The sequence below is a fragment of the Miniopterus schreibersii genome (genome assembly GCF_964146895.1).
Source record: "Miniopterus schreibersii genome assembly, chromosome: 11".
Classification (NCBI taxonomy): domain Eukaryota; kingdom Metazoa; phylum Chordata; class Mammalia; order Chiroptera; family Miniopteridae; genus Miniopterus; species Miniopterus schreibersii.
This window is the reverse complement of record NC_138111.1, coordinates 23091455-23115597: the sequence shown is the minus strand read 5'-3', so window position 1 is coordinate 23115597 and position 24143 is coordinate 23091455. Positions and strand designations below refer to the sequence as shown.

Below are 24143 nucleotides of genomic sequence, written 5' to 3'. Positions count from 1 at the left end.
GATAAACATTATTAAATACCAGGAAAGCTAACATTTAACATAAGGTAGCTTCAGACCAAATTCAAGTTGAATTTGAATAAATTAGAAGTACTGTGCATACATAACCCTTTTGTGTACCATTAGTATTGGAACAGTCCTTGTTTTTTTTGTCATGTCTGAAAAAAACAACAAAAACACGAAACAGAGCCCCAGAGAAATGCTGTTCCTTTTTATTTTTACACCCATCAGATTTAAGGAAAAGACTTTTTAGCCATGATATCAATTGGTTGGAAGGAATGAAGAAGGTTTTTATAGTTCCAGACACTAGTGCTGAAAATAAAGATTACAGCCAGTGTTCTTTTGTCTTCCATAGTTATTACAACTATGAGCACCTCCCAAGTCACCTATCAATTCAACTCTTTTTTTGTCTTGATGTTGACACACGTTTTTACAGAGTGGATGACCAAACTAGCTCAGAAGAGGACAGCAAGAATTAAAGCAGGTGATTCTTCCCTTGCGGGAAAGCTCTCTCAGTGTGAACATGCCTTCCGTGGGCAGAAATCAGGAATCCACCAGCTGTTAATGGAGAGTGCCTTGCTTTCATTTCAGACAGCAGAGTTTTCCAGAGTTTCTCTGCTCCTCAAACAGCATTGCTCTTTAGTATGTATTAACCTGTGGTTTGAAAGAAACGCTCTTGTACATTAACAATGTAAATTTAAATGATTAAATTAAATTACATTTTATCAATGGCTACTGGTGTGTTGAATGAGCATGCTTCATTTAACAGTATTTTCTTAATCATTTATATAATAGTATTTGCTCTGCACTCTTAAACACATCCCCAAATGGATTTTTTAAAAGGCTTACTAATGCTGAAAAATTAATAGGCACTCCAATTAGAAAAATATTAAACCTCACTGATTGGGAAGGACATTCTAAATTCAATAACCATTTATTGACTACTTCCTGCGGGCAAAGCACTGTTGGGTTCTTTGAGGAGATACAGACACACAGCATATGAAACTAATTTTCTTTCAACTGTACATAACTTCAGTGGAGTTAACAATTTGTTGTCTAAGTGTATTATTTAGGATTCTGAAGGATTTGTTTATATACCAAGATGATGGGATATTGATTGTTTGTGAACCAGAATTTACAAGAATCCAAGTTAGAGTTCTCAAAGACTGATCAGTACTGTGCCTTTTTGCAGAAGCCCTTACTACCACATTACTAGACGCCCCTCTCTGTGGGCAACACAAATGCAACTTTTATTCAACTCTACCCCAAACATCATCTATCGAGTTTGTGCAAACACATTTTCCTGTGTGTGGATGGTTCAAAAAGAGAAATTCGGAGCTCTCATGCTTTACTCCATCGGTTTATGCATAAAGTAGTTTCTGTGACATCTAAGTGCCATGTGTGATCTAAAAGCCAAACCATTCTTCCTGCTTCTCAGCAGTTCCTTCGTTTCCTCAGCAATAAAATAGGATTGGTAAGAAAAAATGAGAGAGATAATGAAGCATCATCTTGCATGTGAATTTAAATACAGGGGCTTGGCCAAAGAAAGAAAGAAAAAGAAAGGGACACTAGGAAACAAAAGTTTGGTTTGAATGGGCAAGGAGGCAGGAAGGTCAGGGCTAACTAAGGGGTACTTGCCTGTAGTTGAATTTTCGTAAGTTAAATACACAAAGATAATACAAGAAGCTAGATGTTGACTTTTTAAAAAAATTGTGGTAAAATACACATAACACCATCGTCACCATTTTTAAGTGTACAGTTCAGTGGTGTCCCAGACATTCACGTGTTCAACCAATCTTCAGAACGCTTCATCTTGCAGAACTGAGACACCTACAGGTGTTGTGCGAACATGTTTCATTTTAGAGTAAACCCGTAGGAGTGGGATCGCTGGGTAGGTTTCACCGTGTAAGAAGCTGCCAGGCCTTTTTACATAGAAATAGAATATTTAGCCAGGCGCACGCCACTCAGGATAAACATATTTCTCAGACTTCCGTGCAGCTAAGGGTGGCCTTGGCAGTCTGCTCTGGTCAATGGGATGTAAGTGACAGTGTCATCTGGGTACTGTGTCGTATACGCCACTCTCTCCTTCCAGATGGCATCTGACGGCAGCCTTCGAGAGACAATATTATTATTGTCTGGCCCCAGAAAGTGTCTCTGTGGGTGGAAATTTCCACTTGGAGGAGATTCAAGAGTAGTATCATGATAGGTGGTATTTTAAGACGGCTCGTGGGCAGGCCTGGTCTTGGAATATATCTGATTTGTATTGTAACCCACGTCAGCTGAGCCGCTGCTCTTCAGGATCTAGAAGGGGTTGTTTTGAACTCCTTATTCTACCAATGGGGAGGCCCAAAGATGACCTCAAGATATCTTCAAATTCTGCCGATTTTTATACTAGCCTTGGCTTTAGGGTGCCGCTTCTGTTTGCTTAGCGCTGTTTATGAACTGTCTTGCTATACTTCTTTTCGGTGTCACCCCTATTTCTGGAAGTACAGCTTGGATCTTTTCCTTAATTTCCACCCCAAAATCATGTATAAGACTTTCCCAGCTTCTAGAAACTCATCTTAATCGATAGCTGGTGTCATTCAGCTCTTCTTGTCCATCCCTCTCTCCACCTTGTACCTGGAACGTGAACGCCACCTTAGACTACGGAGCTAAGGGTGCCTCCTGGGGATGGTAGAAAAATGAGCTGGAAGGAAGCCAGGTCTTTGAGAGTTTTGTGGAGAATGGCCACCCTTTCGGTCTTGGGTTGCTTATATTAAACTTTTCATGAGAAAGAAATAAACTCCTTGTTTAAACGACTGTTATTTTGAGTTTTCCCATTATTCAAAGATGAACTATAACCCCAACTAGGACCCACAAAATGCAAGTAAAATAGCCCATCTGCAGCGTAGGTTTTTTTTAAAAAAAAAGTGTCAGGCATATTATGGATAGTGACTTAGTGTGAATCAGTCATGTTTTGAGCCTACCAAAAAATCCCAAAGGCATCTTAGGTCACAATTATTTGTTCATTTATTAATTCCCTGATTCATTCAACTTTGAACCAGGTCCTGTGTTTCTGCTTCTTCATAACCTCATAGACCGGATGCAGCCTGCCCCCTCATGGTCATAATTCTTTCTATCTTGTGGTTTCTCTCTTATCACCTTCTAATTTCACTTTCATCACTAACCACCTTACTCTGTATTTTCCAATTCCTATTGCTGAGAGAGGAAATTTACTAGGTCTAGCTCAACTTTTCATGCCAGGCCGAATTAGGTCCCTGAACAATCTATGGATTCTTTGCCCTTGGTTTACCTCTGGTCGAATCAGCTGTGGTTGATGAAGAATAGGCATTGACCCTTCAGAAAATATTGTAGCTTGAATAGTTTCAGTCTGAAGGGGCTGTTATTATAGTGGCACTGTGACTATCACGTCTAGTAGAGTGGGAAGCTTGACTTGGTTCATGGGACCAATTGTAGAGGACAGTTTTGGTAGAATCATTCCTTCTCAATCTCTTTAGTGCCTAGCACATGCCTGGTTCCTTGAAACCCTTAGAAAATGCTTGTTGAGTGAATTCAAGTTACATATTCATTGATGGGGGTGGAAGATGGAAAACATCAAATTCCCAAGAAACAGACTATGTCATGATTTCCAAAGTTGTTATCTATGTAGAGCCAAAGTGTCTAGTTTCATATTTTTCTGAACTTTAATGCAAAAAAAAAAAAAGAAGACGACAGAGAAAGAGAGTGAAAATCAGCATAACCTCAAGGAAGGTTTGTTTTTTTCTTTCCTTTAGAAAGCAGCTGTCAGTTTAACTTATCCCAAAATACTGTCAGTGATGAGCATGACTGAAAATGCGTTTTATCTGTAATTAGAGAGATTACATTAAACACTATTATTTGCAGACACACATTGAATTAACCCTAATCTAGGCTAGCAAATAGTAGAGCCTGCCTATTTTTTGCCTCAAAATTTTTAGAAAATTGTGACAGTTGACACACGAGGGACAATGCTGACGAGATTTCTTTCCATCAAATGCCAGACAGTAATTGTAATTGCCTTTAAAAATGTTTTAAGCAGTTTCGTTAGTAAATCAGAAGTTGCCACAAATCATGCTGATAGTTTCTAAACATAGGGTTGTTGACTGTGCATTCCAATATGGGTTTAATGAATTGATTTTCTAAGGAATTTAACTTTGCATCTGTTTTCAGGTATAATTAATTCACTCTGATTAATGTGATTAGCATGGATATCAGTGGATTACACATGATCCCCTTTATTTATTCACTTATTTTTAATCTGCCACACTGTCTATTGGCAAATTATATAAGTGTTTTTGGGGAAACATCTTGCCAGTAGCTTTGATCACATTGGATTTCTACAAAGCAGAATCCTGGCAAGAATTCACTGATTATTCACAGACTGTGAAGCAATGTACTCTTGTTTGAGGGACCTATTAAGGTTTACACAGTCCCTGTCTTTAAAGAGTTTATAATCCAGAGGGGAAGATGAGACATACATTCCAATGAGAGTCACTTGTAAGAAAAAAATGACTGTCCTCAGATTCTTCTTTCTCTGAGTACCTCTTCTCTCCCCTGCTCTCCTTAAAGATGCTCTCCTTACCTAGGGTATGCCAATGGCCTGCTTCCCACTACCCTGGGCAGTCTTTTCATAGCTTCAGCCACCACTCGTGAATCTATATCTCTAACTCAGTTCTTATCCCTGAGCTCCCAACCTGGAGGCTCCAGATGCCTCCAGATAACTTCACCTGCATATGCCACAGGTACTTCCAATTGAACACACCAAACCCAAATCTGTGATCTTCATTCAAGTTGGGCCCTCCTGTCTTCCCAGTCTCTGTAAATAGCTCCTCCGTTCACCCAATCGTCCAAGCCAGCGATTTTTAACTGACGTACCGCAAGAATTTTTAAAACATGCAACACCTGACTAACTAGTCAGGGACACTGACCTCTTTCCCCTTAGGCTGTCAAATTAAAAAATGACAACAGCCAACACAACAATAGTCATCCAGTGTGAATGAATCAACATTATTCCCTTTTTTTGGTCACATTGGCAAAATATTTTTTGGTGTACCACAGAATTTTAGTAATTAGTTTATATGTGCCATGAGATGAAAAAGGCAGAAAATCACTGTCCAAGCTAAATTATTGCTGTGAGTCTCAGAACAGAAAGGTACTCATTTATTCTCCATGGTTCTCAAAATTTAATGTTCATTGGAATCATCTGGAAAGCTATTTAAAACAGTTTTCTAAGACTCATGTCCAGAAATTTTGATCCAGTAGTCTAAAGGGGGTCCATGAATTTGCATTTCTAACAAGCATGTGAGTGGCACCAGTGCCATGGGACCAGGAACCACATTTTGAGGACAACTGCCCTAGAGAATGAAAAGAGCTCAGGCCCATTTCTATGACCCATCAAATTATGACTGTGTGAGTAATCATTGCCAAAGAGTGAAAGCCCAGGGAGCAAATCTCCTCTGCATCAGCCAGAGGCAGTGTAAATTAACAAAACAGCATGTGATTTAAATACTCCATCATCCATCAACTGTGTATGGAGGGCTCGTCTCTGCTAGGCACAGTGCCAGGCACGGAGGCACAATGCTGAGTAAAACCATGACACAATCCATTTCAACAGGTCGACTCAAGCAATTCACTGAAACTTAGATGTCTCATCTGTAAAATGGGGATAAAATGGCACTGTGTTTACTTTATGAGATACCAAATAGAGGACTCTAGTAAGTGCCTTGTTCAGCACCTTGCATATTGATTCTCAATAAGGGTACTTAATAAATAATAATTAGTTCTTTTGCATTAGAATTAGTCACTCTAAAGTGCTTTCAAATATTAGTTGTCACACACAAAATATTAGTTGTCATTATTTTTAGCATTATTTCATAGATTCTGTCAATGAGCCTACCCAGGTAGTTGGCTAGACTTTAACAATATGAGAAGAAACCCCAAACAACTGAAGACATAGTGAGACTTTCATGGGAGAGCCCACAGTTTCTTTCTTTAAGATTTTTGGTGCTTAAATGTTAATAATAGTTTCCAAATTTTCCCCCCAAAAAGACTCTTCCACATTGGCATACTGCTTGATTAATTATAATTTTCCAGATAAATTGGAGTTGGCTCAGAAGCCAAGAGAAACCACAAAATACGATCATTCTTACTGGATTCTAGGATTTCAAGTGTCATCTTGCCTGAAAGGAAGTTTCTTTTTATGGAGATAAAAAGAAAACTCCTCTTTCTTATTAAAGACTAAATGAGGTACAGCCAAACAATGGAATGCTATAGAGCTTTGGGAATGATATTAATTTAAATTTATTGATATAGAAAAACATGGCCAAGACAGCAGCATGTGTCATTTTGATTTCTAAAAAGATTAGAGGCTTGCCCAGCCCGCGGCTTAGTTGGCTGGAGTGCCATCCCTTACACCAAAAAGGTTACAGGATCGCTTCCTGGTCAGGGCACATACCTCGGTTGTAGGTTCCACCCCTGATTAGGGTGGGTATAGAAGGCAACTGATCACTGCCTCTCTCTCACTTTGATGTTTCTCCCTCTCTCTTTCTCACCCCCCATCCTCTCTCTCTAAAAATCAGTAAACATATCCTCAGGTGAGAATTAAAAAATATATATTATAGGCTTATTTATGTGTCTCTACATAGAAAGAAAAGTCTGGAAAGCTATACTCTTACTTCTCTGTGAAATAATTATGATTAACCTCCAAAATTTAGGCTGTATCTTCTAGATTTATTCAATGACTATATGTGGTGTAATAAGTATTTAGAAAAGAGAGAGAGAGAAAATGAGTCCATATGTCCTACAAGGAACAAATAAACCTGTGGAAGCCCTCAGGCAATGTTTCTCAATCTGGATGCATATTAGTATCACTGGGGGAGTTTTAAAAGCATCTCAATAGCCAGGCTGCTCCCAAGACCAATTAAATAAAAATCTCTTGGGCTAGAAGCCAGGCTTCAATCCTGTTTAAAGCTCCCTAGGTGTTTTCAATGTGTAGCCAAGGTTGAGAACCACTCTCTGAGGAGAACTTCTGAATTTCCTTGCACTTGGTATATCATGGGTTCCCACAACCAAGCTAGGCCCCAAGAGAAACATCAGTGTTCCTTGGCTCCCAATATCAGCATGATTTTATTCATATTTCAGAATAATTTAGAAATGGATCAGGGCTAGAAATTACTCTGACCACTGTGTGGATTTAAGGAGAAATGGTGGACACAAGATATGAGTTAGACTACCTGGGTTCTTTGTGATGCCTGCCATCTGATAGCTGGGTGACCCTGGACAGGTTACTCTTCTCTGAGCGTTGGGTTCCTCATAGCTCTTGCCTCTTTGGGTTGTTGTTAGGATTAAACTAACTAAAATCCATGAAAAGAGTTTTGTAAAATGTATAGTACTATATAAGTATTATTATTTTTAGTATTTATAACTAATAGTATAAAGAATGTGCACAGGGAAAGATGATATCTGAGGAAGACACAAGATTTCCTTACTCAATAGGAGACCAAGGCCTCAGGATGGACAGGGAGATCAAAGCTCAAAAAGAATTAAATAGGGGCAAATCCGTGGGCTGATATTAAAAGCAACCTGACAGGTGGGACTAGGTGTGGCTCAGCAGTTGAGCGTCGACCTAGGATCCAGGAGATAGTGATTCGATTCCTAGTCAGGGCACATGCCCGGGTTGCAAGCTCGATCCCCAGTCAGGGGCATGTAGGAGGCAGCTGATCAATGACTATCTCATCATTGGTGTTTCTATCTCTCTCTCTCCCTCTCCCTTCCTCTCTCTGAAATCAATAAAGATATAAAAAAAATTTTTTTAAAGATAAATAAATAAAAGCAACCTGACAGGCCAAACATGAAACACTCCTTTCTCAGAATTCCAGAGAAGAGACTCTGAGAAAGATCTTTCCTTTGCTTTTCTGATGGCTTCCAGGAATTTATACCAAAGTCGTGATGTCCCAGGATAAATAAGTTTTCTTCTCATAATTAAGCCAGAGGTTCTGAGAATGGACAGAGGACAAGGCTGAATTCATTACTGAGATTGCTTGCAACTTAATTTGGGTCCCAAAGAGGTGGTTCCTATGTGTCATCAAAAAAGAAGTTTTGCATCTAGACAAGAGTCTACGTATGTTTCTAGGTTGACTTTTTCTTTTCCTCTGCACTTAATTTATTCTCTGAAAATCATGGACTCTGAAAAGAATTTCAATGCAACACTGTCTGTGGGAGGAGCTCAGCATTAGATGGGGCCATCTGAGATATCATTCAACATGGGTAGTGACTGAAGAAAGTTGAGAGCCCCTTAAGAATAGGGACTGTGACTTTTCATCTTCCTATGAAAAGTCATGTCACATAAAGCTAGACCCCCCCAAAATACATAATGAATCAATGCATTGGAAGTGCCTCCTGCAGGCACAGTTATTAGCTGTGGTAGGAAATTAGTAAATACTTGTGGAATGAATAGCACTGTAACCAGGTCTAACACACTAGAAATGTCTACTGTTGTTCATTTTAGCCCACTATTGGCTGCAATTTCTCACAGTTTATTGTCCCATATTCTCAGGGTTAATATGGGTCTACACTGAAGATAAACCATAGCATTTTTATGGTGCATTCCAGTTGTATTATTTAATTGAATCTTCACAACTTCAGGAAGCTTGACTGTTGTAGCAACCCAGGCAAGAGATCAAGGAAATCTAAACAGCAAGAGAGACAGTGGGAGGGAGAAAAGTGGGAAACTTTCAAACCAGGTTTCTGCTTGGACACCTGGGTGGATGATGATGCTATTCACTGAGATATGCAGGAGGGGTAGTTTGAGGGAAAATATGGCGCCTTGAGTTATGGACCTGCTGAGTTGTAGGTGCCTGTGTATCATCCAGGTGGCAGTGTTGAGTAGGACATTGGATAGGCAGGTGTGGAACTTAGAGAAGACATCTGGAGAGAGAGTCTTGAACGCCATCAGCACACAACAGTAATAGAAATCCAGGAAGAAGGAGTGTCAGTGGGAGAATGGTGAGAACAGTTTCTGGGAGCAGGATGTGACGGAAACCAGCCGCAGAGGATGGAGGGGAAGGTACAAATGGGCACAGCGCCGAAGAGACGGTAGTGTGGGAGGGGACATGAGGGCCAGTGAGAGGTTTTTAAGGATAGGAGAAACATGTTCAAATGCTAACGGGAAAGGATAAGATGAACCTGCTAGGCAGCTCGGTATCTGTCCATGACCGTATCTGGTCTCCACTTTTACTTCTGTCTTTCAAATATAGAACAAGTTTCTCTTTATCAACTCTAACTCAGAGTCGTACAAAATGAAATTCTAGGAAATGCAGTCCTCAGTTTATCCAAGTCTGTGTAGCACAATCCAGCACAGTCCACCCCTTGTCAACTTGGTATCTACGCGCACTTCTTTAGACACATTTAACTTCCAAATAAAAACACCAACATGACCATGCTTTTGTATAACAAAATTCAACTATCCATTCAACTAACATACAAACTTCTCCTAATGAAAGGATACACAAAGTCCACTTCAACCGTTCTGAAGAGCAAAACTTTGCCATCCATCTGGAACTAAACTGAGTCTTCAAAAGGCTATTACATAATTCAATCAGATCAGCTACTTCCAGGTGATGGGAAGACTAGTACTGCACCGCTCATTCTCTGTAAAATGAGTTCTCTGGTTAAAACACACACATAAACACACACACACACACAAATGCACTTCCTCTTCCATGGTGGAAATGGCCCAGTGTATAATCAGCCTGATGCCATGCCTGAAAAGTAGTGTCATATCCCCTGTTAGCAGCTGGGACTCAGCAGTGGAGGTAAACAGACTGGCTTTAATGAGAGGAAGTCCATGTTGACAAGATGACCTGTTCTGTGGACATCAGTCAGCCTCTTTCCTCAGTCACTCCTGTCCTTGCCCAGTCCACTCCTACATAAAGTGGCCATGATTATCTTGTTTGTCTGATTAAGATCTTCTCTAGTAAGACCGCTCCTTGGTGAGCATTAACCTGGGCCACAAATAGTATCATATTCTGTCCTTATTCAGAGGGGTCTATCCTCAAATCTCTTCTCCATATTTCATTTCCTCCAATTCTGCAATCATCTTCCTTCCAAATCTGAGACCAGTCAACCAAACCATTAGCTATTGCTCATAAATTAATGCACATCCATACCTTTGGTCATGTCTCCTTCCGGGCAAATGAACTAACCAGGTGCACTGGCTGGAGTTTGGCCACTGCGAAGATTTCTCTTTCACATTGTCATTCATGGCCACACGAGTGGGAGGGTAATGCTATAGGTATCCAATTTCAGCTTCTGCCAACTTTTTTGGTAGAAATATTTATAAATTTGTCCCACATGATCAGAAAGGTTGCCCCATGAGGCCAAAGGGGCAGATTGAGAGAGGAGACACCAATATAGCCGAAACAGCATTTATGGTCATCTGAATCACTTACTAATGAAATTTACTTGTGTCTTCAGGACCTGCTTGAGCCTCATCTCTTACATATCACTCCCATTTGATGAAGTGCTGCTCTACACACCCAAGATTGTTGGGTCATACGTCACCCACTTTGCGATTGGCATCTCAGGTTTCATGGTAACTGGTGGCCCATAGTCAAGTGTTTCGTCTCTTGTAGGGCCCAAAAACAAGCCAGAAGCTGTTTCTCAAAAGAATACTAATTGGGAAAGGATGACAAATCTGCTTCAAAATCTCAAAAGGTCTTTGCTATTATTCACCTACAAAGGCTTGTTTAATGCTCTATAATGAAGCTTTGTCAAGACACTCTAAGAACCATTAGGTCTTCTGAGTCAGACAACTGCTTCTAGTGGTCTTTACCAATGGGCATTGAGAAAAAAGGATTTGCTGTATCAATAGCTACCGAGGATATGTTGTTTTACTTCAGTAAAAAAACCACATCTGGAACAGTTGGAGAGAAAAGTTATTGGCAAAGTAAAAGAGAGCAAGAACAAGTTGGAACCTCTGCATCTGTCCATCGACACACCTGACTACAATGACCTTCAGAGACTAGTGGCTGCTGCTCTACTTCCACCTCCCATATTGGGGCAAATTCTTTTGACCAACTCTAATTCTGAGTCACAGAGTCAAGGGAATAGTGGGAAACGCAGTTCCCAGCTTACCCAAGCTGACCCAGCACAATCCAGTATGCTGGGTTTTGTGTAGTTTTATTTTCTATTCTTTAACAGGCACATACATATACATTATGTTTATTCTTTTGCATGTATGATTTAGTTCATAATTTAAAAAGAAGATTTTAATACCAATTTAAAAGTTGATGCATAGAAGCTCTTGCAACAGGGAAATTTGTTAAAAAATAAATTTATCTGTGCCTGGGAAAAATTACATTTTATATATACCATACTCTTCCTTCTTCTAAAAAGGAGATTCCTTTTCTGAGTGCCGAGATGAGTCTGAGGATGCAAATTGGAGAGGGAACTATGAGATGGGGGGTGAGGTGACAGTTTGGGATGAGAGGCCCAAGAGGAGTGTGTGTTTGGCGAAAAATCCTGGAGGGAGGAGTAAGATTTTTTTAAAAGAAAGGGAAGTTGCTATCAACATGGAAAACTGGGGAAAGGACAGAGACATTTAAAGGGGATTTTTTATTAAGGTTTACAATGTGATTTTGCAATATAAAATCCCTTCCCCTAATCCCATTAAATTTTCAGTAAAATATCCATTTCTCACCTACAGACCTGTATTGGGAGTATGTGAAAGTGCTGAGTGCAATCTCAATAGTGGGCTTGGAGCAAGAAGCCTGCTCTGTCGTTATATTGGAAAAAAAGCAAGACACTGTGATTAAATTGCTGTGGGCAGTTTCTGCCCTGCTAGAAGACACCCTGAGGCAGATTATCCTTTCTTTCAAGGAAATAAAGCGCTGAACTGACCCTCCAGTTACACAAACATAAAACAAGCTTCCACCCATTGTTCTCGGGAAGCACTGTATTGTAACCTGAATAAAGGTTTTTTAGCCTAAAAAGTTAGGTGACTGTGGTATAATATAGATTGCCCCAGCTAGGTTTTAGAAGCCAGAATTATACGTCTATAGACTTTGTTGTTTCTTTGGGAGAAATGTTTATTTTCTCTGTATAGAATTCAACCTGATTTTCTTTCCCTAGAAGCAGTTGCTTAGTCCTGTGAAAATGTATGTGCCCTACATGCAGAATAGGAAGCTGTGAGGGAGAGAAAGGGCGGAGGGAGGCATATGCAAGATCTTCACCTAGCCTTCGAGTAGTCTTTTAGAAACCTGGGCTCGGTTTGATGCATGCCAGCCGTTTAATGTCCTCCACATGGGACATGTGGTTAAAAGCATGGGCTTAGGAGTTAGACCACCTTCATCTGAATCCCCCTCTACCTTTGCTTTGAGAAAATTATAATGTCTCTGTTCTTCATTTTCCTTATTTTAAAATGGAGGGATGCTAGTTGTTATTCTATAAGGGTGCTGAGAGGATCAAAAGGGATATCTAGAGAGCTTAGCACAAGCTTGGCACATAGTAATATCTCAATAATTTTGAGCCATTGTTATTATCTCGGGGTTAAGGCTGAATAATCTAGAAAATACTGATAATGTGCCATCAATGATACAGTATAAGTGTCTTGTAGAACCAGCAAGAGAGGCCCCACTCCTGTGGGTAGGCTGCAGTCTCTTCAAAAGAAGTAAAATTCCCACTGCACTCATCTCAAGATGTGGATCCCACGGGTGGATGATGGCATGCGATGTGAAAGATAAATAATGTGAGAAATGGGCCATAAATGAGTGAGGCAGAAATATTAACAATGAAGTCCCAGATCTCCTGGGAAAAATGGAGAACCACTCTCTGAAATTAATGGTGGGGCTTCTGAGATGCCAGAAATAAGACCCTCAAAAACATAAGAGATGAAAGCTGCTTAAGCTCTGGTTAAAGGAGAAGTGTCAGAATGACATATATATATATGATATCAGAAGCACATAGTAATTTACTATTATTACTCCTTATAAACTTATGACAGACAGGTATACCACATTCATTTATTATATTAAGTCAGTTTTATTTTTTAATGTTATATCTATTATTTATTACACTAAGTATCCAGTATCTTAATTCACGTTATTTCTGAACTTAGGTCATACTTTCAGGAGTTTGTCAAACTATTTAGTCATCACTACCTGGAACATTTTAGCACCAGGTGGCAGCAAAATCTGAGAGCTGAGATAAAATTCTTGGCAGGAAAGTAAACACCTAATTAAGAATTTATCTCAAACCTCAGGATGGTTAATAAAGAGTAGCAAATGCATTACTTCCCTACTCCCCTTCTTTCTATTAAGGTATCTCCCTCCCTCTCACTTTAGTGAGTGATTACCCCAATTGTGCATACACCCTCCCCCTACGTCCCCTACACTCATATATACTCTTGCAAACAAAGAGGATACCCACCAGCCAGCCAAGTGGATTGTGCTGGAACTTAGCTTCAGAAAGGCAAGAACTAGGATAGCCCAGAAAGCCAACAGAATAAACCAAATTGGAATCTATTAGGAAAATCCAGGATCTAAAGGAACAGAGACCAAGTTCAAACACCAATTCCAGAGGGCCAGAAGCAGAACCAAAGTCAGGTAACTTACTGAGACAAAGAGGAGATGCAAAGCAAGAGCAAGTAAGAAACATCATGGCAACTTACCTTTAGAGGTCAGCGAGGGCAGGTCCTTGCCTGGTCATTGTGAGCTGGCCTAAGGAGACAGAGAAGAAACTAGAGTCATGCTCTCTTCTGAAATGTATCCAGCTGTTGACTACAGCACCTCTGCAAGATTCTCCATTCTCTATGGGCTGGCTAAAGAACAGAGTTCTGGGATCCTTCTCTGATTTTACCCTGTACTCGCTGGGTGATCCAAACTGGCTGTTTCCAAGCTCCCTCAACAGATGAGAGTCAGTGCTAATCTAGACTTGCCAGAAGAGACAGTAGTGATTTGGGATGGCAGTTTCAATGTGCTCTTATTTAAGAAGCACCGCCTTAGTCACTACAGATTTTATCTTCCTAGGGCCTGGTACTTAAACTGTCAAACTGGATAGAGATGCATACTTTCTAAACACAAATACAAAATCATTTTAAAGTCCACTAAACAGTTTTTAGTTGGAAAGTAACTCAAAATTGCCGAGCAATGCTACTTTCAGGTGCCTCCTTAAACATGATATACTTTCAAATAGTATTTTTCAATGATTATATTTTATAAGCATTTTAAAAAAATAGCTGGTAGAGCTTTTAGGCATTTTCAGTCCTTTTTCCTACTTGTTATAAAGACCCACAATTCAGTCCTTGGAACATGTATCAAATTCTCAAATTAGATACCATCATTTGAAGAATCTCTAAGAGGTTTGAAAAGGGATTTATTGTAATCTTTCTTTATTCCTGAAGCTTTCCACACAACTGCATATTTCACTGTATGGCTGTAAAATGAATGTTCACGTCATATGTCTAAAGAAAAACAACAGTCTTTGTTTCATGGAGCATTTCAGAAGATTCACAGCTGTTAACAGGTGGGAGAATTCCAGCTTTTGCTCTTAGGAAGAAAGGGCCTATTGTCGTCAGTAACTGCACTTGAGAAGTAGCTGTGTTTATTTCTGGCCTTGCAAACCAAGAGGTGGACTGTCTTCACAGAGTGGATGTTTGTGGACAACTAGCTACAAGATGAAATCAAAGTACTCCATGCTAAAGAGTTGCTAGGTGCCCAGAGAGACCTCAAAAGTATTCTGGTATGATTTGCATGTTCCAGAGACTGCACCTCTGGAACCTGATTTAGCAGCATGGTCAAAGCAGATCTCTCTCTCTCTCTCTCTCCCTCTCTCAGATGGATATCCACTAACATGTTCCGGTGCATAAACCAGGAAGCTTGTTTATTAATTTATAACTACGGACTTGGATCCTCTGATAAGTATATTCTTTATCTATAGGCAAATCTACATAGAAAGCCTAATTATTATCAAAAGTCTGCTGCACATAAGCATAGACTCAGGACAAGAAGAATTAACATATGAATCTTGTACTTACTAGCATTAGCTTTGAAATATAGCCCAATATACTTGCCTCCATCAGGAACGAGACGGATTGAATCCCTCACGGTTTCTTTATCTGGACTTGATCTAACGGCTTTTCTAGTTCTCACCTTTCATATTCAAGTTCAACTTGATTTCCATTTTCTGCTGGTGCCAATGGAAGCATACTAGGATCTCAAAGGATCAGACAAACCACTACGGTAGAGGACTGTGGCTCAAGACACATGAGAAGGAAGGAAGAGTGGCCTTTATTATGCTGCATGACTTTAAATCTCTAGACCCAGATATATTCTATCCCCTAACATGCAAGAGACACAACACTGCTTATTGCCTTCTGAAACATTCTGAGACATCATAGAGTTGAGAAGAGGTGTATGAACTCTAGAAACAAGCCTTTGTTCTGAATTTCTAAATAGAGAAATGATTTGAGTCTGAAAAAAAACAACAGGAAAAGTAAGTCTAATATAAACCTCTGGGAAAGTTTAGGCAGATTGTTGAGCATAGAGAAGAAGGCAGTGATCCCTAGATAACAACATGAGTTCACTACAAATGCATTAGCCATTCAACCAGTTCATCATTTATATTCTTGGTTGGGTTATCAGCAGATATATTTACTCATTGGTTTATCAGGTTAAGATCAAATCCAAATCATAAAATCAACTAGATGGTATTTGATTTTCTTTCTATGTTCCAAATCAGTTAATATAATATTGCAGCAATTACTTGTTTTTCAGAAGTCTGGGTAAAACTGCAGTGAGTTCATCTTAACCTTGTGCTCACTCCACCTCCTGAAGTCACCTGAAGGCAACTTTGCCTTTATTTGGAGCATCTCTAAATTCCTCTTTTAGAATTCCCTTCTGAAGTTTACTTTCTGTCTTCAGAATAGATTTTTTTTTTTTTTAAATTTTAGAAATAGTCAAGTCTATTAAAAAAAGAAAAAGGATAAACTTTGATCACCTAGTCAACTGAATGAGGGAGTAGGAAATGAGAAGGGCAAAGATTAAGGGTATACATATAAACCAAGGAAACTGATTTACTTGGGAGTCTTAGAAATTGGACCTAAAAGCAATCTCTAAACAGGGATTTTTATTTTATTATTAACCATTGCCATGCAAAATCATGCCATAAACATCATAAGTCTTAAGCAAAAAAATGCAACTGGGGCAAAACATTCAAACACTTTGTCAGTGACACGTTAAAAAAAAAAAAGAAGCCTAATAAAAACATGTGCAGTTTTGCACATGTTAGGTGATTGAGTTCTTAAATGCTATAATAAATATGGAACCTCACTTTGAAAAAGACCTGAAGTTTGCTTGTGGAAGTGGACATCAGAAGGGTTTTAGTCTGTGAGTTACTGTGATGGGCAGGAAGGAAGGTTGCTTTGTGTCGGGGCGGGGTCTCAGGGAGTCATCAGGGTGAGGCCAGCAATGTTTATCAGGCCCAAACAGACCTAGGTTAGGCCATGTGAAGGGAGGGCTATGCACTGTCTGGGCGTGGGAGGAAAAAATGGCCCTGTCTTAGAGCCACACAACCCAGTCTGCCCTAAATTCTGCCCGGACCTCCTGGAGAGCTCGAGCTGGGCAGGGCGGACTGCTACCAAGTGGGGACAAACAGGGCTTTTTTAATGGAGGAAAATGTCCTTAATACTTTCTAAGTTTTAAAGATTTTCTTGCTTTCAGATGTTTAAGAATGCAAGTTTAAAATGATAAGGGAGATGGAATATAGGAAGACATGCAGACTTTTCTATATCTCCCTTTCTTCTGATCTAGCAATGTAATCCGAGCATTACCAATATCTTGTAGTAACAGAACAGGTTTCACTCCATTTCAAACACATTTTTATGTATGATTTTTTAAAAATTGGGATAACAGACTTTATCTTCTAATGTTCTGATAGGCTATGAATCTTAGCTCCTTTATTTAAACTTAAATAGAATTTTAAAAACACATAAGAACAAAGATTTAGGTAGTTTTAGGTTTGTATCTTAAATTCTTTTGAAAACAAAATTCAAACTTTAACACTAAATGCAAAAATATTCAGTTACCAATAGGTCCATTTTATATTTGTGTAATATTATACATGACTTTAACCAAATTTTAAAAGTTAGAAGATCAGCAATAGTACCAGAAAGAAATGCATGAAATGGTACTTTTCTAATATGTCTCATCCATGCAAGTTTCCCCAGGGGACATTTCAAATATTCTTCACCAGCAGTCAATTGAATAAGAAATAAAAAAATAAGAAATGATCTTTATTTATAATTTAACCTTATTCCAGAAGGACTAAAGATGACTTACAAAACTACATATAATTCAACAAGATATTTTATTTTTTAAATATGTTTTTACTGATTTCAGAGAGAAGAAGGAAGAGGGAGGGAGAGAGAGATAGAAACATCAATGATGAGAGACAGTCATTGATCAGCTGCCTCCTGCATGCCCCCCACTGGGGATTAAGCCTGCAACCAGGGCATGTGCCCTGACTGGGAATCAAACCATGATCTCCTGGTTCATGGGTTGATGCTCAGCCACTGAACCACGTTGGCCAGACATCAACAAGATATTTTAAAAGCAAGGGAAGGATAAAAAAGAAAATGAATGTGGAAAAGTAAGCCAGGGCTAAAGAGAGTGTTCACATTCATGCTTTGATGTCCTGTGTACTTGTTAAATTTGACTTAGGCATTCTAACAGCCATTGCAAAGAAGGACACAATCAGTTCCGTGATTCATAAAGTTTTAGAAAATAAAGTCTATTTATTGGGGGGCAACATTCTAGGTTCTGAAGTCTGAGGATGGAAAAGCTCAATCGCCTGCTAGCCTAAAATATTTCCTGGTGGTAAACCAAGCTGGTTGACAGTGGAATTATGTATTTGTCAGGAGTACTGGAAAATGCAACTCAGAACATTTCACTCCTCTGCTCTAAAAGGTTCAGCATCTCTCCACTGGCTATAAATTAAACTTCTTGGTCTGATATTTGAGAGGCCATCCCCCAAACCAAATCAAGATGAACGCCCCGAAGGCAGACGACATTTTTTTATTCAATACCAGAGTAGGTGTCAACTAATGCTCAAAGGTGTTATATAGAGGGATTCTGAATCAGCTAGGAAAGTTCATGGAAACCTCTCCAGCCCTCATCTCTCTACCTGTAAGGCCTTCTCCTGACATCTCTACCTGTTGAATGGTGGCCAGGATCTTCAAAGTTAATAATACTATCTTCATCACTGATAAGAGCGACAATAACATCATTTTGCATTTTCGTAGTGCTCTATTGTTGACACAAATATGTTAATCTATTCTCAAAACCAGCTTGCTTTGTGGTCCAAGTAGGGATCATGATTGTGCTCTTCAATGAGGAAGTCTTGTAGAAGGTACCTCCTTATGAAGTGGTAGATATCACTTCCTCCTGATGTCCAGAGCAGGGTGTGGTCTCTTCCTCTTCTTCAAACCCTTATGACGTTTGGTTTATACATTTCTTATGACACTTACTAATAACTCCATACATTTTATATAGTGTGTCATAGTTTACAAAACACTTTCTCATGCTAAATTCCCATTTCTTTTTCTTTCTCACAACAATGTCTTTTAGAGAAAAAAAGTAATCTTCTCCTTACCTTGAGAACCCTGCTGCTCTCTCTACACTAAAAATATAAAAAGTAAAAGCTGTTCAGTAGCTACACCACCCGCACCTATTACCACAGTCATTTTATCACCCTCCAAGAACAACAGAAACTTAGCATTTTTTTAGGTCCCTACTCTCTGCCCGGTGCTGGGATAATTTTTTTTTTTTTTTAATATATCTTTATTGATTTAAGAGACAGGAAAGGAGAAGGAGAGAGAGAGACAGAAACATCAACGATGAGAGAGTCATTGATCAAGCCTGCAACCCGGGCATGTGCCCTGACCGGGAATCGAACCCCGATCTCCTGGATCCTAGGTCGACGCTCAACCGCTGAGCCACGCTTGGCCGGGCTGGGATAATTTTTTATAGATAATACTATTTCAATTTAGCTCTTCTTTGCTCTTAGAGTGTTAAATTCTATTCTCCCTCAAAAAAAAAAAAGGCCAGCCAAATTCTAGAAATAAATATGTACTTTCCTTCTCTGTGGATACTTTGACTAATGAGGAAGAAGGGCAGTGATGCTCAGAAGGAACTGCCACCCTTTCTGAAACTCTGCTGCAGTGACTGATTTAGGGACCAATTCTGGCTGGAGTTCAGCAAGATGGTGCAACCCATCGGGTGGATCAAGAATGTGTTGATGAGAGCTGTCAGTTGGGGAAATTTCTGATGAAGACATCACCGGGGAGGAAAAGATGCTAATACAGGTAGGGCTGGGGAACAGAACCAAGATGAGGGCCACTACCAGGAATCCCCTGGGTCTAAGGACAGGAACATCCCTGTGCCGAGATGTGGCATTACACAATCCCAGGGGACACTCTTCACATGGAATGCAATGTGCACGGTGCTGTTGGAGTTGTGCGGCATGGGGTCCTCCCCTTGGTGTCTGGCTCTGTCCCTCCATTCCACTGACTGAGTGCTGTAGGCGATGTCCATGTGGGAGACCCTCAAGAGTACTAGGAACTCTCAGGCTTTCATAACTCATTTGAAGATTTAGTGCTTGGTGTTTTTATTTCAGTTCGTTTTATTACTTCCTGTAACTTCCTGTTAAAGATGTCTGTGTGGGTGTGAGGCACAATGGGATTCTCTAGATATATCGAGTGGGAACATGAGGTCCAGTACCATGTCCAATGTATGATGCCTCCCACAGCATGAATCAGACTCTGTGGCAAAGATTGACCCAGAAAGAGGTCAGCTTCACCCAGACTCTGTGGCCTCCACTCTATTAGCTATGTTTTCCTGAGGAAAGCATCACTTTTTGAGAAAAGTGAATTAGAAGTTATTCTAACTTATATCTGGGGCCTGGCAACTATCTCCCACCTGCCCTTTAGGGACTGTGGTTCTCGAAACTGACTGCACTTTAGAATTATCTAGAGAACTTAAAAAAAAATATGTTGAGGCATGATTTCTATTTTCAGAACAATTAAACCATGATCTCTGAAGTTGGGGCCCAAGTAACTATTTTTTAAAAGGCCCCCAAGTGGCTCTGTTGTGCCATCAGGGCTGCGAATCTATGCCTCAGGTGGTTTTCTTTCCTTCCTCTGATCTCACCCTCAGTGACAAACTGAGCTTCAGAAGGTTTTCCCAGCTGGGTGAACTCAATTGTGAAATGAGCCAATGAGATCGCAAAGTTGACGAGACATGTCATTTAAAACAAACAGTTATCAAGGGTCACATTCCAGCTCATGTACTGGGAACACAATAAATAACACAAGGTGCCTACCCTCAGTGTTTCTGCTCTTGTTGGAAAGACAGGTATGTGAAGACTGTACTGCTGAGCAAAATTAAACTGAGGTACTGTGGGAGTGCGGGCTGGGGATATAAGGAAAGGTTTGGGGGCAGAACGGGATTTGAGGTGGATCTTTAGGAGTCAGGCATTGATCAAATGGGAAGAAGGCAAAAAGTATTCCAAAGAGAGGAATAGCTTGAGCAAAGGCATAGGAGCAAGGAAGTGGATGGGACACTAGGAAATTATAGGAACCTAGTGGATCTTCAGAAAATGGTGAGCTATGAGACTGGACATTTAAATGAAAACTTGGAGGGCATCAGAAGCCTCCACAAGGAATCGATAGGACCTGTGTGAGTCTGAATAATGTGTGTCTTCGATGAACAGGGCTGCAACAAAGGTTTAAAACTAAATAGTGCCGTGACCAGATCTGAAACAAATGGGAACACAATCAACACGAACTTTGGTAAATACATCTGAGGTAGTTTACTCATCCTGACCTTGGGTAACCAACCTTCTCTCTGATTATCCACTCCCACTACTTTGGGAACTTGAACTCACACCTGTTGCATTCTTTGTGCCTTTTACATAAGTTCTCTCTGTTCAGAATGCTCTTTCCTCCCTTTTTTGACAACTTCTACGTATGGAAGTCACCTTCTCTGTGCTTTTTTCTATAGAACTTTTACAGGGATAGCTAATCATATTGCTTGCTGGTTGTACTGTATTTATTGAGATGTGTGTCTTTCCCACCAGACTGTGAGCCCCTAGAGGACAGGAATGGCATTATTTTTTAACTTTGAATCACCAGGACTCAGCACAGCGACTGGCATGTTGGCCTTGTAGACTTACTGACTGAATGAATGGGAAAGCACTTGCCAGATGTTGGAAAGATTCAGACTTAGCAATTATGTCCTTTAACGTTTGAGTACAAAGATTCAGAAAAATTTTTACATATTTGAAACCATTTGCTCAGGCTTCAAACATTTCTATTCTGAAGTGTTCACTTATAAAAGCAAAGTTACAGTTGCTGAGTCTATCAATTTATTTCCATATAGCAAGCAATATTTGTTTCTTTAGTAGTAACCTGCAAACAAAATATTAAAGTTAATGTGTTTTTGGCTAGTGGAAATATAAGGAGTCCCTGCAATCCGCTAAGGCCTACAGAAAGAGGGAAAAATCCCCTAGGGGGTGTGACAATGGGATTTGAGAGCTTGCTGGGCTGAGAACAGGGAGGGTGGGGCTCTGTGAATTTTGTTGATTTCCAACTCCTGAAATGTATTTCACTAGTTGGGGGATTAAAAGGTTTACTGGTGAGAGTGTCAATTGTCAAAAGGATTGAGAGTAGATTCTATAATCCTATGAAAGAGTGCTCCGGCAGCTTCTCCAACAGGAATCTAGAAATATTTGGTATCTTGGAAATAATTTTTGCCCTGTTGTTTTACTCTTAGTTCTATAACAATCTCGCTGCTTTAGAAAGAGTGGCAACTTTCATGAACTTTATTTTTGCACTGTTGCTCTCACATCCTATTTGCAAAGCACTGTAATTCTTTGATAAGTCCAAGAAAAGTAATTGATTTTCAGTTTGTCCAGCTTTATTGTTCTCTTAGTCTGTTCCAAGAACTGTGCTAGGTTCTAAGTAAATCATAATATAGGGTGGGGCAAAAGTAGGTTTATATTTGTGAGTACTCAAAACACAGAGTTTATTCTTGTATTATTATATATTATTGCATTATTTTCCATACAAACAACTGTAAACCTATTTTGTCCCACCCTGTATATACCTTTCCTCAAGAAATAGCATCATTCAGGTATAATGGACATACAAGAAATTCAGATATACTTCAAGTGTATAATTTGGTAAGTTTTGGTAACTAATACCACAATCAAGATAATGAAAGCATTCATCACCCCAAAGTTTCCTCATGCCCCTTGGTAATCCTCTGCCCCCACACCATTTAGTTATATATATATATTTTAAATATATTTTTATTGGTTTTAGAGAGAGGGAGAGAGAGAGAGAGAGAGAAACATCAATGATGAAAGAGTCATTGATTGGCTGCCTCCTGCCTGCCCCCTGTTGGGGATTGAGCCTGCAACCCGGGCATGTGCCCAGACCCGGAATATGAACCAAGGTCTCCTGCATCATAGGTCAATGCTCAACCGCTGAGCCACGCCAGCCGGGCATAGTTATTACTCTTAATTCTTCAAATAGGTCCTGTAATTCCCTATAAACACAAACTTGATTCAGCTGTTTTTGAAAGTGACCTTTTCTCTCACATTCTTAATTGGCAATTGTTGTTTAGGAAAGTTGTTTCTCTAGAAACTTTATTGAACTTGTTTCAATTCATTCCTTTGGGTTTGCCAAGTAAGCAATCATGATACCTGAAAATGTGTGTGTGTGTATATATATATAATTTACTTCCTGGTTCAGTTAGGACCTCAGGAAAATATTTGTTGGCTAGTTGCAGCAGTCCTGCTCCTAACAACTTCAGTGCCCAGAGCAAGAGTACAAAAGAAGTCCATACACCATATGTTTAAATATTTAGTTTACAAATCAAGCTAACAAACTGTTACAGTAAAAAGTTCTATCCTGTTACAACACACCTAACTTACAGCAAACATACATATAATAAACTAGAAGGCTTGGTTCAAATATAGAATCCTTGAGTGCCATGCCTTTATTGTACATGAGATAGCTTTTTCAGAGCTTAACTTGCATTACCTTTACTTCAAAAGATCTTGTTTTCTGACCTTTGCTCAGAAAACATTTTCCCATGATATTGCCTAACATTTTAATTTTTCTCCTTAGCATTAAAATTTTATAAACATCTCACTCCTAGAGTAAAACAAACAACATTTTATTATGCCCACAAAGAAAATCCAAATTGCTTAGATTTTTAAACTTATTTTAGAAATTGCCTGTCAAGGCTTTCTCACAGGCCCTCAGTGTCTGTGGTGCACAATTTCTGCCTCTGCACCCACTGCGCTGGAGGACCCTAAGAACTGAGTTTCCTGAGCCTTGACCATCCCTCTGACTTCTGAGGACAGTATCATCAGTGCATAGATTCCAGCTAAGCAAGTCATACGAACACCCACAAACATATTAAGAAGCCTGGGCATGGCGCTGAGGCCATGCCGCGTGGCCTGCACAGGCTCGGGGCCAGCCGCCGGCTCGGCTCGGGCGCCGCTGGCAGCGGTTCGCAGGAAGAGCTCGGAAGGAAAGAGCGAGCCAGGCGGAGCCCGCGCTCTGTCCTTCGCTGGGTGCACCGGCCCGAGCCACTCAGCACGCTTTGCGGAGCCCCGGCGTCCTACGCTGCAAAGCTGGAATGATCACAGCCTGTCTGGGCTTCCATTTCTGCGCCTGTTACAGGTAACACTCGTGCCCTCTTCGCCTCACAGTTTTGGGGGGCGGTGGAGGGGGCGAGAGGGAGAAAGCACAGCTTTTCTGAGATTCAATTTCTAAGAACACACGGCGAGCCCGCCAATAAAATTCCTGGAAGAACAGAGGAAAAGGAACAAAAAATCTTGCAAAGTGCAGAGGGCTATACAAATGTGAAGCGTCTCATACTTAAAACACAACAAACTGACCTGAAAAGTGTTTACCCGCCTCTTTCCTCCGGGCCCCATTGTCGCAGCCCCGCGGCATGAAACAAGACCCGTTTTTAAAAAGCCCCGCCCGCGTGGGTTCCCACCTGCGCCCGGCCGCGCCCGGAGAGGCCAGACGGGAGGGGGCGTGGCCTAGCCGAGGGCCC

At 40.2% G+C, this 24143-nt stretch overlaps 1 long non-coding RNA gene across 1 annotated transcript; it reads right to left on the bottom strand.

The window, feature by feature from the left end:
• Positions 1-187: 187 nt before the first annotated feature.
• LOC308564297 lies at positions 188-24107 on the bottom strand. Its single transcript, XR_013999923.1, has 3 exons — positions 23980-24107; positions 13682-13730; positions 188-651 (listed from the first exon to the last, which is right to left on the bottom strand). It is a non-coding gene; the product is annotated as an uncharacterized lncRNA (long non-coding RNA).
• Positions 24108-24143: the final 36 nt, after the last annotated feature.